The sequence below is a fragment of the Canis aureus genome, chromosome 9, assembly GCF_053574225.1.
Source record: "Canis aureus isolate CA01 chromosome 9, VMU_Caureus_v.1.0, whole genome shotgun sequence".
Lineage (NCBI taxonomy): Eukaryota > Metazoa > Chordata > Mammalia > Carnivora > Canidae > Canis > Canis aureus.
The window spans coordinates 58,376,819-58,394,707 of record NC_135619.1 but is presented as its reverse complement, the minus strand read 5'-3'; the positions used below and the strand labels follow the sequence as shown (position 1 = coordinate 58,394,707).

The 17,889-nt window shown below is 34.3% G+C and overlaps 1 long non-coding RNA gene across 43 annotated transcripts in view; it reads right to left on the bottom strand.

Moving 5' to 3' along the window:
- The window catches only part of LOC144320990 (uncharacterized), a 369,611-nt gene that overhangs the window by 271,485 nt on the left and 80,237 nt on the right, over window positions 1-17,889 (bottom strand). Inside the window, exon 4 of one of the 43 annotated variants that reach the window (XR_013386621.1) lies at window positions 24-216. The exons of the other annotated variants lie outside the window; for them this stretch is intronic. This is a non-coding gene — a long non-coding RNA (uncharacterized LOC144320990). The remainder of the gene's footprint in view (window positions 1-23; window positions 217-17,889) is intronic. 43 annotated transcript variants of the gene reach the window in all.

Here is a 17,889-nt window from a genome sequence, read left to right as displayed (position 1 = left end):
ACACAACAGTATATATTACTTACCCACATGTTATAGTACATTGCTTCTACCTCTGGGTGGCAACTGGTTTTCCACATAGAGATTCAGGGATCCAAGCTCTTTCTATCACTATCTCAACTATTCACTAGTGCTTCCACTGTATTCTATGTATACAGGCACGTGAATAGGGAACAGGAATGTGGTGATATGGAGCAGAACACTTGGTTACACGTTAGCCTGGAAGTAACACAAATGAGTGATTTAGTTATAAGGGAGGTCAGGTAGGGGGAGGGAAAGGAATGAAAGCAGGGAGGAGAATGCAGACCTTAGCTGAGCAGCCATTTCCTAGCAAAACTTCTATTAACAAATGTAACGGGAACACATCTTTGGAGAGCATCTGCCTATCTCTGACACATCACATATGTGAGACATACTCCCTCTTTTTGGGGTAGAACTTATTTGCCACCATATCTGATAGCTAGAGTAATTAGTAGAAGGACCAAGATAATCTGCTTATCATATATTTCTATTTGCAACAGAAAGTAACCTGCAGTAGAAGTTTTACTTAAGGGTTAAAAGAGTTAACACAGCAGTGATAATACTAAAGATTTTTTAAACTGGTAAGAAAATGGCAAAATCCTACCAGAACGGATACTATCAGCCCTGAACATGTATTAAAAGTACTTTTAAAATGTAAGATTCTATTCTTAGTAATTGTTATAATTTGGCAAATATGTGGTAATTTATAAATAAAAGACCCATTATGTTTCTAGATTGTTTTCCTCTACACTAATGGTACCAAATGACTCCTTTTGTATTCATGTACCCATTTGTCTTCTTATGACCCCCAAGTTGATGTCTACTTGCCAGCTGGGATTTTTTTTTGTTCCTGTGGATTCATCAGCTTCTAATAGTACTCCCACCCGCTGTGCTGTGGTAGCCTGTATTTTCTGTGACTAAGACCCTAAGCAACAGTGCTTTTTAAATTGTGTAAACAGACTTGCAATGATTGTATCAAAGAGTAACTTATTCCTGTGAAAACTTGTGACTTCCAGTTAGCTGCTCAGAGTCCAGTTTTGCTTTCATCCAGATGCTTAGTTCCTTTGTATGTGGGTAATATGTACCCTCTGTGTAAGTATAACTGAAAACTCTAAGACTTAAAATGCTTGTTCTTTTTCAGTATAAATATAGTCTGCAAAATTTTATCTATGCCCTGTTTATATTTTCTCACCACATTGGTTTCTTATGAGTAATGCCAAAATAAAGATCATATTAGCTCACAAATAATTATTTTAAAGGTCTGAGTATGTGAAATCATAGCTAATGATATTTACTATAATTAGGGAAGCAAATTAGAAGAATATTAAAACCTTCACATTTCAGTACTCATAGATTTCCAGGTAATTACAAAACAACATTATTACTAATGAGATTTTTTTCATAAAACTAAGACAGTTGGCAATATTTTCCCTGTAAGAAATAATTTGGCAAATTTTAGTTAAAACAATAGCTTTTAGTCTTTGGCTATCTTGTCTCAGTGAAATAGACTGAAGTTTTGGAAACTTAAGACAAATGTTCATGCCAAAACCATTTTATCTTTGTTAACAACAAAAATAAAAGATCCTTAATTATTCTAAAAGTTCAGATAATTTAATATTTATATTTATGAAAGAAAATGAAAGATATTTCATTATATCTGGGCAATTACCAAATACAAAACCTGCTATGGATTCAACATAGTACTACTCAAGTGAAGGAAGAAAGTGGACTATTAATTCCTGACCCTGATCATAAAAGATCACAATCTATTTTGAAGAACAGGTACATCAAGTAAACAATAGCTTGTAACCAAGAGTTCAATGATATAGTTGACAATACAAGAATAGAAAAGAATGCTGACATTTTAATAGTAAACAACTAATATTCAGGAAGTTTAGCTAGAAAATATACTACATAATATATCCTTTTAGCTATTTAGATCTCTCTAATACTACACCATCTGCAGAATTTATATTCTTGTATGTACTTACAGGGAACATATAAGAACATGTTAATGAGACTCTCCCAGAAGTCTGCCTCGAAAGAATGCATGCTTAGTGCCAAGTACTCTATTAGGTGCTAGAAACTGATGTAACATAGACATCATAGTCTAATGGAGGCTTGGTAAACAAATGTATAACACACTCACAGTGAGGCTTTGGAATGTATGATGTTTCGGGAGGACAGGAAGACATCACTGCACTCATCTGAAAAGAGGTCACAACTGCACAATTTTATTTATTTTTATTTATTCTTTTTAATATTTTATATATTTACTCATGAGACACAGGGAGAGAGGCAGAGGAAGAAACACAGGTAGAGGAGGAAGCAGGCTCCCCACGGGGAGCCTGATGTGGGACTCAATACAAGGACCCCGGGATCATAACCTGAGCCAAAGGCAGATGCTCAACTACTGAACCACCCAGATGCCCCACAACTGGACAGTTTTAAAGGACAGCCAGGCATTAATCTAGCAAAGAAGAAGCTGGAATATGGAGGATGGTCCATACAGAAGGAACAGAGTATGCAAAGCTGCAGAGAAAATATGGATTGTCCCAAATAGTGCCATTTACTGGAATGCTATATGTGTCAGGGTATGGGATGATTGTATATGCCCTATATTTGTTGATTCAAGACATGATTCATGCACTTGCTATTTCTTCTAATTCCAATCATTTGGCTGTAGATTTTATGGTTATATAAATTTGGCCGCCATAATATGTTAATACTATATGAAAAAATGTACAGACCCTCATGTGTGGGATTGTAAGCAGATCTCAAGTGTGGCCAAAACTGGAGCTGGTCTTAAATTACATATTCTTATGCTCTAATAAAATAAGTTTTAAGATTATATAGGGAGAGAAAAAAATTGCAACAAAGACAAGGGAAGGTAACATTTCATTTGTGTTAAATCTCCAGTCTTGCAGACGCAAAAACATATCTCCCAAAGGATGTAAATCCAATATCATGTATAATGGTGCCATTATAACACATCTTAAAAAGGAGGGAGCTAGGGGACCAGAAGTTTAGGTGTAGAAAAAGGAAAGACAATGTTTTACTACGCATGATAATATAGGAAATGCTTCCAGTGTTCCCTAAGATAAGAATTTATCTAACTTAATTAGTTGTTTATGAATATTAGTTGCATATAGAAACATTTTGTGAGCAGTATCAATTTACAGCTTTTGAGGCACTTTGAATCCAGTTTGGGAATAAGTATGCTATTACAATTCCAAACTACTGGTATTGTATAGTGGTTTAGAACATGAAATCTGAAATAGATAACTATATGCTACATCATGAATCTGTCACGTAGGATTCTCCATATATTTGAACAAGTTACTTAACTTGCTTATGTTTCTTCATCATCTATAAAATGAATTATAATACATCACTGATGTGTTACATAATGTATTTAAAACTGAAAAATAGAAAGTCTAAATATATGTGATTTTACTATTGAAACAGTCTTGTCATTTTTTATTATCTAGAAAACTTTATGTTTTTCTCACTTAGTCAATAATAAATATTGAGCCTTTGCAATGTGCCACATACTGTGAGGTATGCTTCTGATACTAACATAAGCTGAAAAAAACCATCCTCATCTCACTCACTAGAGGCTTATAGTCTAGTACAGGAGTTGGCAAATATCAATTACTATATATAACTAGAAGAAGCAAATCAATGAATAAATTAATAGTGAAATTATTCTTGGAGCATCCTACTGAATTTTAATTTTAAGTCATGACATCCATTGAGACACAAAATTTAATTGTCATTTAACATCTCAACTTGCCATAAGATTCAAATTTAAAATTTATAAAAAGAATTTCAGTATCAGAGAAAGGAAGGATGCTTAATGGTTTATCTTATTATGGAGAACTCTGGAAATGTCCAAAAGTACAACGAAATAGAATTGTTTGAATATGTGTGGGTGTACTAATAAGCATCCATTAAAAGTCATGTGATGAATTGATACTCATTAACTTGGTCTTTCTCAGTAAAAAGAGAAACAGAATATATATATATTTATCAATTTAGTTTTCTTATATTCAAGCCATTACACAATGAAGCTCATCTACATGGAGATACAATAAAAACAAAAAACAAAAAACAAACAAAAACTACAAACAAGCTAGGGAATGTTATAATTATTTCCCTCTAGGTAATGAGATTACAAACATATTTTTCTTCATTTAGGTCTTTTCAGGGTTTTCAAAGACCGTTTATTATTTTAGAAATTAGGAAAACATACATAAGGAGTAATTTGCATTTTATAGAAGTGGCAAAAATATATTTCTAGACATCAGTATTAACTTATTTTGGATCTATGAACATTTTAATAATTATGCTTGAAGATTTTTAAAGAGTTTTCCATATTCTCCAAATTCAGAAAATTTCTTATCGTACAACTAACCTCAGATAGATCACAGCATTTTGTTGCTTTATCCTAAAGAAGTGTGCAATATACTTCCTTCCCTGTGCTTTCCTTTATTTTATATTAAGGAGAGGCTTGGGTATAACTGAAACTGCTGAAGCATCAAATACTTTCTCTGAGCCACAGGGGAAAAAAAAAAATTAAAAAGGAACCTTACTAATAGGGGACCTGAAATGACAGCCTTAGGCCAATGCCAAATTGTCCAGCTACTAAAATTTTCCAAGGGGCATGTGGGGGTTTCTCTCTCTTTTTTAGGAGAATTACCTTAAGATTCCTATTTCTTTTTGATCTGTACTGATTATCTATGCATACATTCCACTTGAAGGTGTTGTACAGTATTTCTTTTTCCTTTAGAATCCTGTAATACTCCAATTTCAAGCACAGAAGAAATAGGCAATCTAGTTTTAGTGCTACCTTTTGCGAAGGTTGTTGAGCTCTTAAAATTATGTTGTGGTTACTTGGATTGAAGCTGGCCATGACTGCAATATTCAATCCTTTCCAGTGAGGCATAGATTTCACAATTGCCCTTTACAGAAAATAACTTGAATTATACCAAATTCCTTCATATACAGAGGGAATTCCCAACACTTTGGTAGTGACATTCTGCTAAGAGCCTATAAATAATCTCTTCAAATATATTCCATGGATTTATACTATACACATCATTATTGCATTTCTAATTTGACAGACTCTAAAACTGCATACCCATTATTGTTTTATTCTTTGAATTGGGAAAAATGTTTTCTTGTGAGAGTTTCCTCAGAAGTGTTTGGCAAATGTAAGATAACGTTACTCTTTAGATATAGAATTTTTAATGACAAAGTTAAAATATTTCCTCACATGTTCTGGAAATCACTGATACCTTTAATAAATGGGTTGTCAATAAAACTGAAACATGAAATCTTTAAAATAGTATAATTTGTCTATTCCAAGCCAGACAACCAGAAATGGAATGATGAGATAAGATTATTTTAGGATGACAAGCACTTATACAGAGTATTCAACAATTATAATCCTTTTTTGGAGGAGGAACCATCAGACACAATAAAATTTGCCTTGATGGATGAGCACACATTTATCCAACCTGTAAATAACTTTAGTTTCCTTATTGTATGAGTTAAGACTGTTCATTTATAACCAGAACACACACACACACACACACACACACACACACACACACACACATAGATTAACACACATACACACTCTTGATGATTTAGGAAACAACAAAATTATTAAATCAAACAAATAAAAATTGAAGAGTCCTACTTAAGAGCTTCAGCAAAGCTATAATGACTTAGGTTCTCCCACGAATCTGCTTTCTCTGTTTTGGCTTCACTCTTAGGCTTCATTTGGTGGTCCCCCAGAGTCATAAACAATGGTTTCCTGGTGACAATATGCCTATAGCAGCCCTAGCCTCAAATCCTCTCATGTTTAGTATCACCAGCAAATGTTATTCCTATTTTTAAGTATAGCCCACAAAATTCCTAGTTATTCTGATAAAAACAGGGTGTGTCCCTACCATGCCTGAAGTACCTACTGTGGCCAGGAAAATACAACTCACTACCCAGCTTGGCTTAGGTCATGTACCGATAAAACTTCACTTACACAATATGAATTAAAAGTTGAAGAGGGTAGAATTCTCAAGTAAAAGTTGAAACTCTGCTAAAAGTGGCAATGGATGTTGGGAATGCTGACCACATATATGTACTATACTTCTCTAATAGCACTTCTCCCTACTAGCTGGTAAATATCTAAAACAAAACAAAACAAATAAAATAGATTATTCTGAAACTTCATTTTACCTCTTATCAAGGACTTTTGTTGACCCTATCAAACACTAGGAAATCATCACAGTTAATGCTCTGATTCTCAATTAAACGAACCTTACAACATTCTACAGGGAAACATAAAATCTTGCATTTATGGCTTTACAAACACACAAAAAAGTGAACAATGTATAAATAAGAATGCTAACTTTTCTGTGTATAGGAAGAATTAGAAGACCATGCTGCAATTCTTGGACTTTGAATTATAGAGGAAAACGGAGCTCTAGGTCAGGAAGCTTTCAGGAGTTTGATTACACTAATGTTGCTACTAATAAACACTCAATGAAACAATCTAATGGGATAGAGTAAGAACTTCTTTAAATATATTTCTTTTCCCTGGCAAGAGAGAGGTTGACTCTTTGAGAGCTGGTGTCCAGGAAGCAATGATGAAACCTTAAGAGAGACTGCCAATTCTGCCCCTAACTGGCTGTGTGACCTTGCACAAAATTTTTCATATTTCAGACTTAGCTTCTTTGGTTGTATATTAATTTAAAAAAAAAGTATTTCTGGTCCTGGCTCAGAATCATATAAATTTTATATCCTTTTAAATATATGGAATTCCTTTATTTATGGGAAGTGAAAGATCTGCCTTCAGTAGTTTCTAGAGATTCAATATCGGAGGAGTTGGCACTGAACAAGGTCCAGAAAATCAGAGGTACCATGATAAACCAGAGATTACTCCCACTACATGGGTTATGAAAGATAATGGAAAACAGGAGTGACTGGCAAAAGTCTCAGGTTTGAGCTAAACTGCACATATAATTCCTCACCTCCCTCCATTTAAATTGATTGCTTGCTTTGACCTTGATAATGTATGAACATTTTACTTACCTGCATATAACCACCACTGCTAATCCCTTACAGGGAGAATGAAGATTTATTTAATGTGAAAGAAGGGAAAAGAACTGAATGGAAAGAATCCTAGAATTTGAAGATACAGCTTTGTCTTTCAATCAGATAAAGCTTTCAAGTAAAGATCCAGTAAGTGCAGTGAAAACATTTGGGATCTGCATTTAAAGGACTGGGTTTCAGATCCAGCCTTACCACCTATTGGCCGAATGAGAATGGGCAATTTATTGATCTCTTTGAGATATAACCCATTGTATTGATGTAGGCATGATAATGCATTCATTATAGAACTGTAAAGATAGAAAAAATCAGGTTCATACCAGATATTTGTAGAAAACTAATGTCTATCAGCCTCAGGAATCTGTGGATAAGAATGAGATCTTTATGCAAAACACCATAAGCTTTCAAATATCCATGAAGATGAAGTCTCACCACGTATTTTTGAGAAGCCCCAGCTTGTCTTACACATGCTGTAGCCAACAGTGGCCCATGTTTTTTCTCTTGCTGACACAGCACATTGCTGCTGCTGCTGCTCTGCATGGGAACACTATCTGTCTTCCTGTCTAAATAGCCAATTCCTAGTGTCACCAAAGCTGTAGTACAAAAGTTGCTAAATGCTAAGGGTTATTTCCATTTTTACTGTGATGCTGAACCTCATGCATAACTGAGCAGAATCACTCTCTCCAGCAAGTAATGTGTTGTATCATTCACCCTTGTCTTAAAGCAATATTGCTTATTCTCTAAGTTTTAAATGGATTATAAAGAATGGAGACCCCTTAAATTTATTCCAGAAGCTTCTTTCTTTTTGTAAGGAATCCTATTTATTTCTTATACTTGAGCCAGAAAACAACACCCGTACTGCATTCTACTTCAGAATGTCCCCACTGCCCTTTCTCCCAGGCAGCCACATAAAACTTCAACTCCACAGACCATAGGCAAATCTCTCATGTAGTAAAGTACAGCTAAGATTCAAAACACCTAACAAAATCCAATTAGGGTCTTTCTACAATACCTGCTTTACTAACAATAACCTATGAAATACCACAAAAATGTATGCTATCATTTGATTTAGACATTGTATTATTTCAACCCAGCTAACCTACAGGCTAATATTTTTTTTATCACTCTGATAATGAATTGATAATTCTTGGTTATGAAATAGCATTTATAAACTGTTGTCATCTGTAATTTTAGTTAGTGAATTTGCTTTTAAACATTCTGGAACACTGGCTACAATACCTAAAACTATTATTATGTAGTATCATTTTTCTTAGGAGGAAATTAGTTTATTTCTAAGTCTCAGACACTGAAACTTTCAGACACAAATTCATAACGATTTAAAAATTATAAATTAATGGATTTCTAAAAGAAAGGCTAAAAGAGAAGAAACAGGCAGAGACGTGCCTACATAAATTTGGGAAGTGAGGCTGGGCTTAGAGAACCATGTAGCCTGTCAATGAGTCTTTGATTGTATCTTGGACAGGCAAGCTTTCATTGATCATATTTGGCAGCCAAGTTTAATTTTGCTATTTGACCAAGATCAGTGAAACATGTATCTTCCCAACTATAGTTGTCAATTACTTATTGAGAAGAGACAGAATTTATTAGATTCAGGAGCTGGATTTCAAAATGAGAAGCCTTCTTCTACACATGGGTATAATTAATGGATAGTTCAAATGTTTTTGACTCAGGATTATGATAGAAAAGAAAAGGTTAAATTAAGCAAGCTGATTATAAAATACTGCGAACATCAGTAAAGGTGATTTTCTTAAAAATAATAATGAGATATGTAGGAATCAAGAAAACTTCTAATGATAAAAAAAGAAATATCAAGTCCTATAGAAAAACAGCTTATTAGCTGAAGGAAGAGTTTCAAGAAACCTGAAAAAAAAAAAAAAAAAAAAAAAACTCCTTCCTTTCTCAAATTAGGCATGGACTAAGGGAATGAGTACTTTTAGAATAATATATCACTGTGCTTGTCCTAAAGATAGCTGAGGAGCAGACAGCAGGAAAGAGCTAGCAGAATGTGAATATTTCAGTGAAAGACTTCCTAAGAACTTACCATCAGGAAAATTTCTCCTTCTGGAGAGCAACAGCAAATAGGCTGCCTTTACGATATCTGTGTAATCAAATTATTCATTCTTCAAAACAAAAATAATACACCCTCCTTCTGGAATTTTTGGAAAATATTCTCAAGTACAAAGAAGATAATGGCAACCAGGCAAATTCTGATTACCCAATGAAAACCATGTTAATAATTGAAAATTGTTTCCAACCAGGTTTTCCTTTTATACATTTATTTGACATCATAACGTGGACATAATTCAATATTCTGCTTTATTACTTAGTATTATAGCCTATGTATTTTTCCTATCACTAAAAAAGTGAGTATACATCATTTTTAAGGATAAAAGTTTACGTATGCCAAAATTAACCATTCAGTTACAGTTGTACGTTCACTTTGTATGTGATGCTATCTAGTAAAAGCAATGCCATTATATGTGTTTCATTTTGAAAGGTTTTTTCTAAGGTGTTTTGAATTTGTAGTAGAAAAGTGAAGTGATGAAAGAAAGAAACCCAATTTTCTTGAACCTGTACTATATGTCATCAACTCTTCTAGATTTTTTATGAATGTCGTGCAGCTCCTAATTTATACCCAATTTTTGTCCATCACTAAGATTCAGAGGTATGTGCCTATCAGTCTTCCAGCAACAACGCCTTACCTCTTAGCCAATTTACAAAAAGGACTAAGGAAGTTAGAATAGGAGAACTCATTCTTAGTGTCTGCCAGAAAGCAGGAATGATTCTGAATAAAACTCAATGTTTATTGCTCTAGTGCATATCCTGGCCCAGTCCTACAACCAACTGAAAGGGGAAGAAGGTATATAAAAGCAAAGTACTATTTCTTTAAAATTATGCAAGTAGCTAGAAACAGTTTTAATAGGGTTAATATAAAGGAGAAAGGGAAAGTTTCCCCAGCTTCTGAGCAAACATCCAGTACTGGCACTTAAGATATTCAGTGCAAAAATGTCAAGCAAGAGGTAGAAGATCCCAGCAGAATCAGAGAATCCAGTGGAAGTCAATTCATTGCCTGCTTGAACAGGGCAACATTGATGCTCGACATTTCCTGGGCTGCCATTTCCAGAGCAGAGATGGAAGCAATGTGCAGCAAATGGGTGGATATCTAGCAAAAATGGCAGTTGCACCCCAAGTCCAAATGACTCTGAGAATTTAGGGGTCAGATGCTTTAAGCACAACTGAGAGACAATGTGAAGACCCATAGGAACTCTTGGAGAAGAGAGATAGGACTTTCGAGAGGCTGATGTTTTACATTAGAAGGAGGGAAGCCAGACAAATGTCATATATTTACTTATTTAGCCCTACTGGATACAGACAGCTAAACTGAGAAAGTTAAAGAACTGTGTAAGTTAACAAAAGGGGAACACATGTGGGAGTTCACAGGCAAAGTGAGCTGTTACATACTTTAAGAAATCTATATTGAATAGTTTCATTAAATAGCACGGATGAAATCAGAACAGGAGGAGCTGCTGCTGAGTTTAATATATGGGCAGATTCCTCTGGCACACACCAAGATATATAGAGATATTCACTGTCAAATCATAATTTCTGAGATGATGCTACAGCTGGTGAAAGTTGCTCACCCTAATTGATGGACTTTGACAGCTTCTCCAAGTGATCATAGATAGCCCCCTTTGGGTTGATCCATAATAACTATCCATGGAAGCAGAAAAAGACCAAGGAAGTTCCCAGGGCAGTAGTCCACCTGAATCAATATCACATAAGCCTACTCCTAAAGCTGTTCATTCAGGAAAATGAATTCTGATGTTTTCTTCCTTAGAGATGGAACTAATTAGGATAGGCTATGTTGATTGATAAGCATTTCTTTAATTTGAACTGCTCCTGTCCGTGTAGGTCAGTAATACCCTAGACATTCTCCACCCAGCTCAAAACTCAAAAAGAAAAATATTTTTTTTTACCAGAAGTCCATTTCATTTAGATTTTTATATTTTATTAACACCCTCAAATTCCCAAATTTAATCAGCCCCCTAAGACTGGAAGGTCTTCAAACATTTTTTTTATGAAAACTATGTATTCCTTAGTACATATATAGATTGGTATCTTAACAATTTTCACAAGATTAACATTAATAAAATTTCTCATGAATTGCACATGTATATATAATTACATATCCTCAAAAATTGAAGGAGCTAATTTGATTAGTTCAGTTATGGAGAATGTCTGTTGCCAATAGAAATATATAACATATATGACATATAAAATACATATAAAGGGGATCCCTGGGTGGCGCAGCGGTTTGGCGCCTGCCTTTGGTCCAGGGCGCGATCCTGGAGACCCGGGATCGAATCCCACGTCGGGCTCCCGGTGCATGGAGCCTGCTTCTCCCTCTGCCTATGTCTCTGCCTCTCTCTCTCTCTCTGTGACTATCATAAATAAATAAAATTAAAAAAAAAAAAACCTATATTAAAAAAAAATACATATAAGGTAAGCATAATTCTGACAATAAGTCAGACCTCATTGTCAAGTCACTAGTCAAACCAGACCTACTCTAGGAAATATAACCTATGAGGTCTTTTTCCCAATTCTAATAAATTAATGTAACAGCACTCAACCAGTCTTAAGTATTAATTTGCTTCAAGCTTATGTGCTCCATACTTGCTGATCTAAATCCCACAGTAGCATAACTAACCTACTTTCCTTGAGACTTGCAGACCACTGGCCTTGAGGAGTGAAGGACCAAACTTTTCTAGAAGATAAGGCCTGACTATATTTGAAAACAGCTGTTGCCGATGCCAGCAAGTCTGTTTAGGGTCATGCTGACTTATAACTAACTGCTTGAGCACCTGCTTCTTCTGCTCATAGCCCCCTTCCTTTACCTACACCTTTACCTTTAAAGCCCTCCATCTTCACCCAAATGGAAAATATTGTCTCTGAGACAATATTTAGTTAGTTCAACATCTTCCAAGGTTGCTGGCTTTTTGAATAAAGCAACTTTTTCTTTTCTACCATCACCTGTCTCTCTAATATCTATTTTGAAGTGGCAATCTGAGTTCAGAAAGGAGTCTCTAATAGAGAACATTAATATAGTTATATATGACAATTGTCCTCACTTCCAAGATATAAACCTAAGGGACAGATGAATGGATAGATAGACAAGAAATAATTAGATATGATCTTGCCATCAGTATGTTTCCTGTATAAAACCAGTTCCTATTTCTTGGGGCGCCTGGTGGCTCAGTTGAACATCCGACTCTGGATTTCCACTAAGGTCATGATCTTAGAGTTGTGAGATCGTGTCCCAATTCAGGATCTACTTGAAGCCTGCTTAAGATTCTCTCTCTCCCTCTCACTTCGCAGTGGCAAACCTGTTCTCCAACCTGCTCATACACTTTCTCTCTTTAAAAAAATAAATGAATAAAAGGATATTAAAATTTCTTCTAGTTTTGTTTTCAGAGTCTCACTCAGGAGCTCTGCATTCCTGAATAGTACTTTTTTTGTTGCTGTTGATACTCAGGATTTTACACACCAGACCAATGCATTATGAAAGCAAGATTCAGTCTGTGTGAGATGCTGACTGCCTTTTATAAAATGAGAGAAGAGGGGAGAAAGGAGAAGCAGCAGAATGCTGATGCCATTCTCTGGAAGACACATTTTAGGGAAGAGTAAACGTTGAAGCTGAGGATCTGGGAAATTATTTTCTAAAGACAGGCGGCTTGGAAAATTTTCATGCACTTTTAGAAGCATACCTGTCCCAGGCTGAAGACCACAGAACCAGATATATTAATCTTTATCTTGTTTTTGTGGATCCTTGTAGTTTTATATTGAGTTTTATTTACAGTAAGTCCTTGTATTTGGGTAAGACTGAGAAAGGATTCTCCCCAACTCAGGCAACTGAGCCTCAACTCAGTTCTTGAATTATCTCATGATTATGGCTGCAAAAAGGTGCCTTGTCTTTTTCTCCTAATATCTTCCTAGATTCACGAGTTAATATATTTTATTAAATGTTACAAACATCTTTGATAAAAGTATTATAACGTGATTTTTCAATTATGGCTATAGTTATGTCAGAATTTTTTTTTTTCACCAATGATTATAAACCCTGTCTTCATATTAGAAGACTCTGGATAACTTCTAAAAAAATATTAATAATTGGCCCTATCTCCAGAATTTATTTCACTGGTATGATGTGAAGATTAGGTATCAATATTGCTTAAAAAAGTAATAATACAGTGATTCGATGTATAGTTAGTATTGCTTTAGTCATGAAAAATTCCAAAAGAGAAAAGACCTAGCACAACAAGCCATATTATTCCTAAGAGGTCTCTGAGTTACCAGCATGCCTCAAAAGTCATCTTTCTGTTTGCCAAAGCAGTTTGAAAATACAGATTAAGTAATCATTTCAAGAATCACTTGGAAATGGGATTAGCCCCATATACACATTATTGAGATAACTGAAGATTACTCCTTCAAGCTTCCAAGCTTATTTAAAAATCTATTCTAAACTAGATTTACTAGGGTTCCAAGGAAAGCCCTAAGAAATGAAGTAATTTTACAAGATTTTCAAGGAACTCTGATGTACTCATTTGCCATACAATGTTGAGTTTACTTGAAGCAAAATTTTCAAATAAGTACAGGTGAATAAGAAGATGAGAAGCCTAGCTCTCTAAATATCCACAACTCTAAAATATACTGCAGGCAGTCTTATAGTTGTCCCTCTTTAAAATCTTTCTGATAAAGAGCCTAAAGCAAAAGTCATGGTATAATCTATATCCTTCTAACAAATTAATTTTTACTCAAGTGGTTTTTCCTAGATGCAAATTAGTATGAATGAACTCTTAATGCATATTCTTCAGTGGAAATGCTAATTATTCTCAGTAGGCAAAGTTTAAGAAGGCTAAAATGGAGGTGCTTCAAAAAAAAAATCAGTGTCCCCTTCTTTAGAAAGGAAATCATTTTGAAGGCAAAGGGCTTGAGGGATAATGAAGGTTAATTGCCAATTATGCAGAAAAATTATGCAGAAGCATGAATAAAGAACACTTTCCTGCACTATTGCCCTTTCTTTTATTTGTGTTACAGTGCTATTGTTTTTTTTATTTTTTTTATTTTTTTTTAACGTTGTTCCAAATTAGTTTGGTCTATGTCACTAGTATTTAGGTTTAGAATGTTCCTCAAAATATAAAACAATAATAGTGACCCCAAACTTTGAATCAGATCAAAAGAAATATCTCAGGGAGAATGGAGGCAAACTAAAGAGGAGCTGTCATTTTCCTAAACTCTTTTGAAGCTGATTAGAACTGGGAATTTAAAATATTCTGTTCTCTTTATGTGTAAATGCTATGCTGTTTTGAAATGAAAATTTTTAAACAGCTGTTTTGAATTAAGGAAACATTAAAATTAACAGGTTTGATTCCAGCCACTGCCCTATAAACCTTGGTATAAGATGTAGCAGAAGTTCATTATCATATGTATGGTCCAACTGATCCTTCCCCTTTTGAATTATCAACAAGGTTGCATTCAGTAGTGTTCCATGCAGACATTTCTTAGGAAATAGGTCAAATAAATAAATGAATATTTATTTCTGCAAGCCAATCTATCAAAATCCATAGATATCTGATTTTCATTTTCTGATGGAAACCAATGAGACACCAACGAACCTCTTGGAGTATCCTGGAACTCTACTCAATCACAGAGGTTTTGAGTGCAGATTGATATGGGTTTTCAGACAGCAATAATAGTCTGAAGATGGGCTTGAAAGATTAATTTTAGTAAATCTTTATTTACTAAAGAAGCTAGAGAAATGGCTAGAGAAGCCACAAAATTCTGACTAGCTTTGATTTATGGGGAAAAACAGGACCCTAACAAGCTGCTCAAAATCAACAAACAGGGAGGAAAAAACTTAAAATGACCACTTTTACAAGTATTTCAAAGTCCAAAATCTCAACAAAATTTGTAGTTTCAATTTATGTTGGCAATACATAACTTAAGTCCTTGCTCCTTGTTATGTTCAGCATTGGCAAGTTACAATGATAATAATATTCACCCATTCAATTGTTTTTTTTTCTTTTACTCAACAAATATTCATTGAAAACTGCACTACATGAGAGGAATACAGAGAAAATGGATGTGACATCTCCATTTCATTAGTTCACAGGGTACTGATTGACTATAATAAACAGAATTTTAAGATCTCCAAAATTTTATACACATACTATATAATCATCTCCTTTTGAATGTAGACTGGAATTGTAAATATAAGGATATATCACTCCCATTACTGTATGGAGTTAATTAGCAAACATATTTGCATATGTAATTAAGTCTCTTAATCAGTTGGCTTTAAGTTAACCAAAAAAGAGATAATGTGGTGTGGACCTCAGCTCATTACTTAAAGGAGATAAGAATGTTAATTTTAAATGAGTAAGCTGCCATGCTAAAGAAAGAGGAGACCATGTTACTATTGTACATAATGCTACAATGAACATAGTGGTGCATAAATTTTACCCAATTGAAAATTTTTCATTTTCTTTAGATAAATACCCAGAAGTAGAATTGCTGAATTATATGGTAGTTTTATTTTTATTTTTTTTAAAAACCTCTATACTGTTTTCCATAGTGGCTGCACTTATTTACCAACAGTGTATAAAGATTCAAATTTTTCCATGTCATCACCAACACTTGTAATTGCCAGTCTTTTTGAAAACAGCCATTCTAACAGGTGTGAGATGTTATCATTTTGGTTTTTATTTGGATTTTCCTTATGATTAGTGATATAGAGCATCTTTTTATGTACCTGGTTGCCATCTTTATTTCTTCTTTGTAAAACTGTTTATTCAAATCTTTCACCCATTTTTTAAACAGATTGTAATTTTGTTATTGAATTGTAAGTTTATATTTTGGATATTAGCCCCTTACCAGATACATGATTTACAAATATTTTCTCCCATTCTGCAGGATGCCTTTTGATTTGAAGGTTCCCCTTGCTGTGCAAAAGCTATTTTAGTTTGGTGTAGTCCCACGAGTTTACTTTTGTTTTTGGTGTTTTTACCTTCAATGTCAGATTCAAAAAATCACTGCCAAGACCTATGACAAGGAGCATGCAACCTATGTTTTCTTCCACGAGTTCTATAGTTTCAGGTTTTCCATTCAAATCTTTAATCCATTTTGAGTTAATTTTGCGTATGGTATAAAACTGTGGTCCAGTTTCATTCTTTTGCATATATGGGTGTTCAGTTTTCCAAACATCATTTACTGAAGAGACTGCCCTACCCCCACCTTTTTAAAAAAGTTTTTATTTATTTATTTAGTCATGAGAGACACACAGAGAGAGAGGCAGAGACACAGACAGGGGGAGAAGCAGCCTCCATGCAGGGAGCCTGATGTGAGACTCAATCCAGGGACTCCAGGATCACGCCCTGGGCCAAAGGCAGGCACTAAACCACTGAGCCACCCAGGGATCCTTGCCCTTTCCCTTTTATATTATTTGATCTGTTGCTGTATATTGATTGATCATATATGTGTGGGTTTATTTGTGGGCTCTCTATTCTGTTACATTGATTTATGTGTCTGTTTTTATGCCAATACCATAGTGTTTTAATTACTATGGCTTCATAATATAGCTTGAAATCAGGAAGTGTGATGCCTCCAGCTCTGTCCTTTCTCAAGATTGCTTTGACTCTTCAGGATCTTTATGGTTCCATACAAATTTCAGGATTTTTTTCCTTGTATTTCTATGAAAAATGCCATTGGAATAGCTTTCCATTTGTTTGTGTCTTCTTTAGTTTCTGTCATTAATGTTTTATAGTTTTCAATATAGAGGTCTTTCACTTCTTTGTTAAATTTATTCCTAAGTATTTTATTATCTTTGATGCAATTACAAATACGATTATTTTCTTAATTTCTCTAGTAATTCTTTGTTAGTATATAGACATACAAGAGATTTTTGCATATTCATTTTGTATCCTACAACTTTAGTGAATTTGTTTATTAGTTCTAACAGTTTCTTGATTGACTCTTTAGGTTTTCTATATATAATATCATGTCATTTGCAAATAGCGCAAATGAGTTTTACCTCTTTCTTTCCTATTCAGATGTCCTTATTTCTTTTTGTACCTAACTGCTCCAACTAGGACTTCCAATACTATGTGGAATAAAAATAGTGAGGTGGGTATCCTTGTCTTGTTCCTGATCTAAGAGGAAAAAAATATGAGCTTTTCATTCTTTTTTATGATGTTCATTGTTCATATATGCCCTTTATTATGTTGAAGTACATTGTACATACTTTGTTGAAAGTTTTCATCATAAATGGATGTTGAATTTTGTCAAATGCTTTTTGGAATCTATTGAGGTATGTTTTTTTATCCTTCATTTTGTTAGTGTGGCATAAAACATTGACTAATTTGTGGATATTGAACCATTTTTGCATCCTTGGAATAAATCCCACTTGATCATGGTATGTGATCCTTTTAATGTATTGCTGAATTCAGTTTGTTAATATTACACTGAGAATTTTTGCATATATGTTCATCTAATATATTGGCCTGGGATTTTCTTTTCTTGTGGCATCCTTGACTGGTTTTGGTGTTAGGGTAATGCTGGCCTCATAAAATGAGTTTGGAAGAGTTCCAATCTGTATAGTTTGATTCTTCTTTGAATGGCAGAATTTATTAGTGAAGACATCTGGTCCTGGACTTTTGTTTTTTGGGAGATTTTTGATTA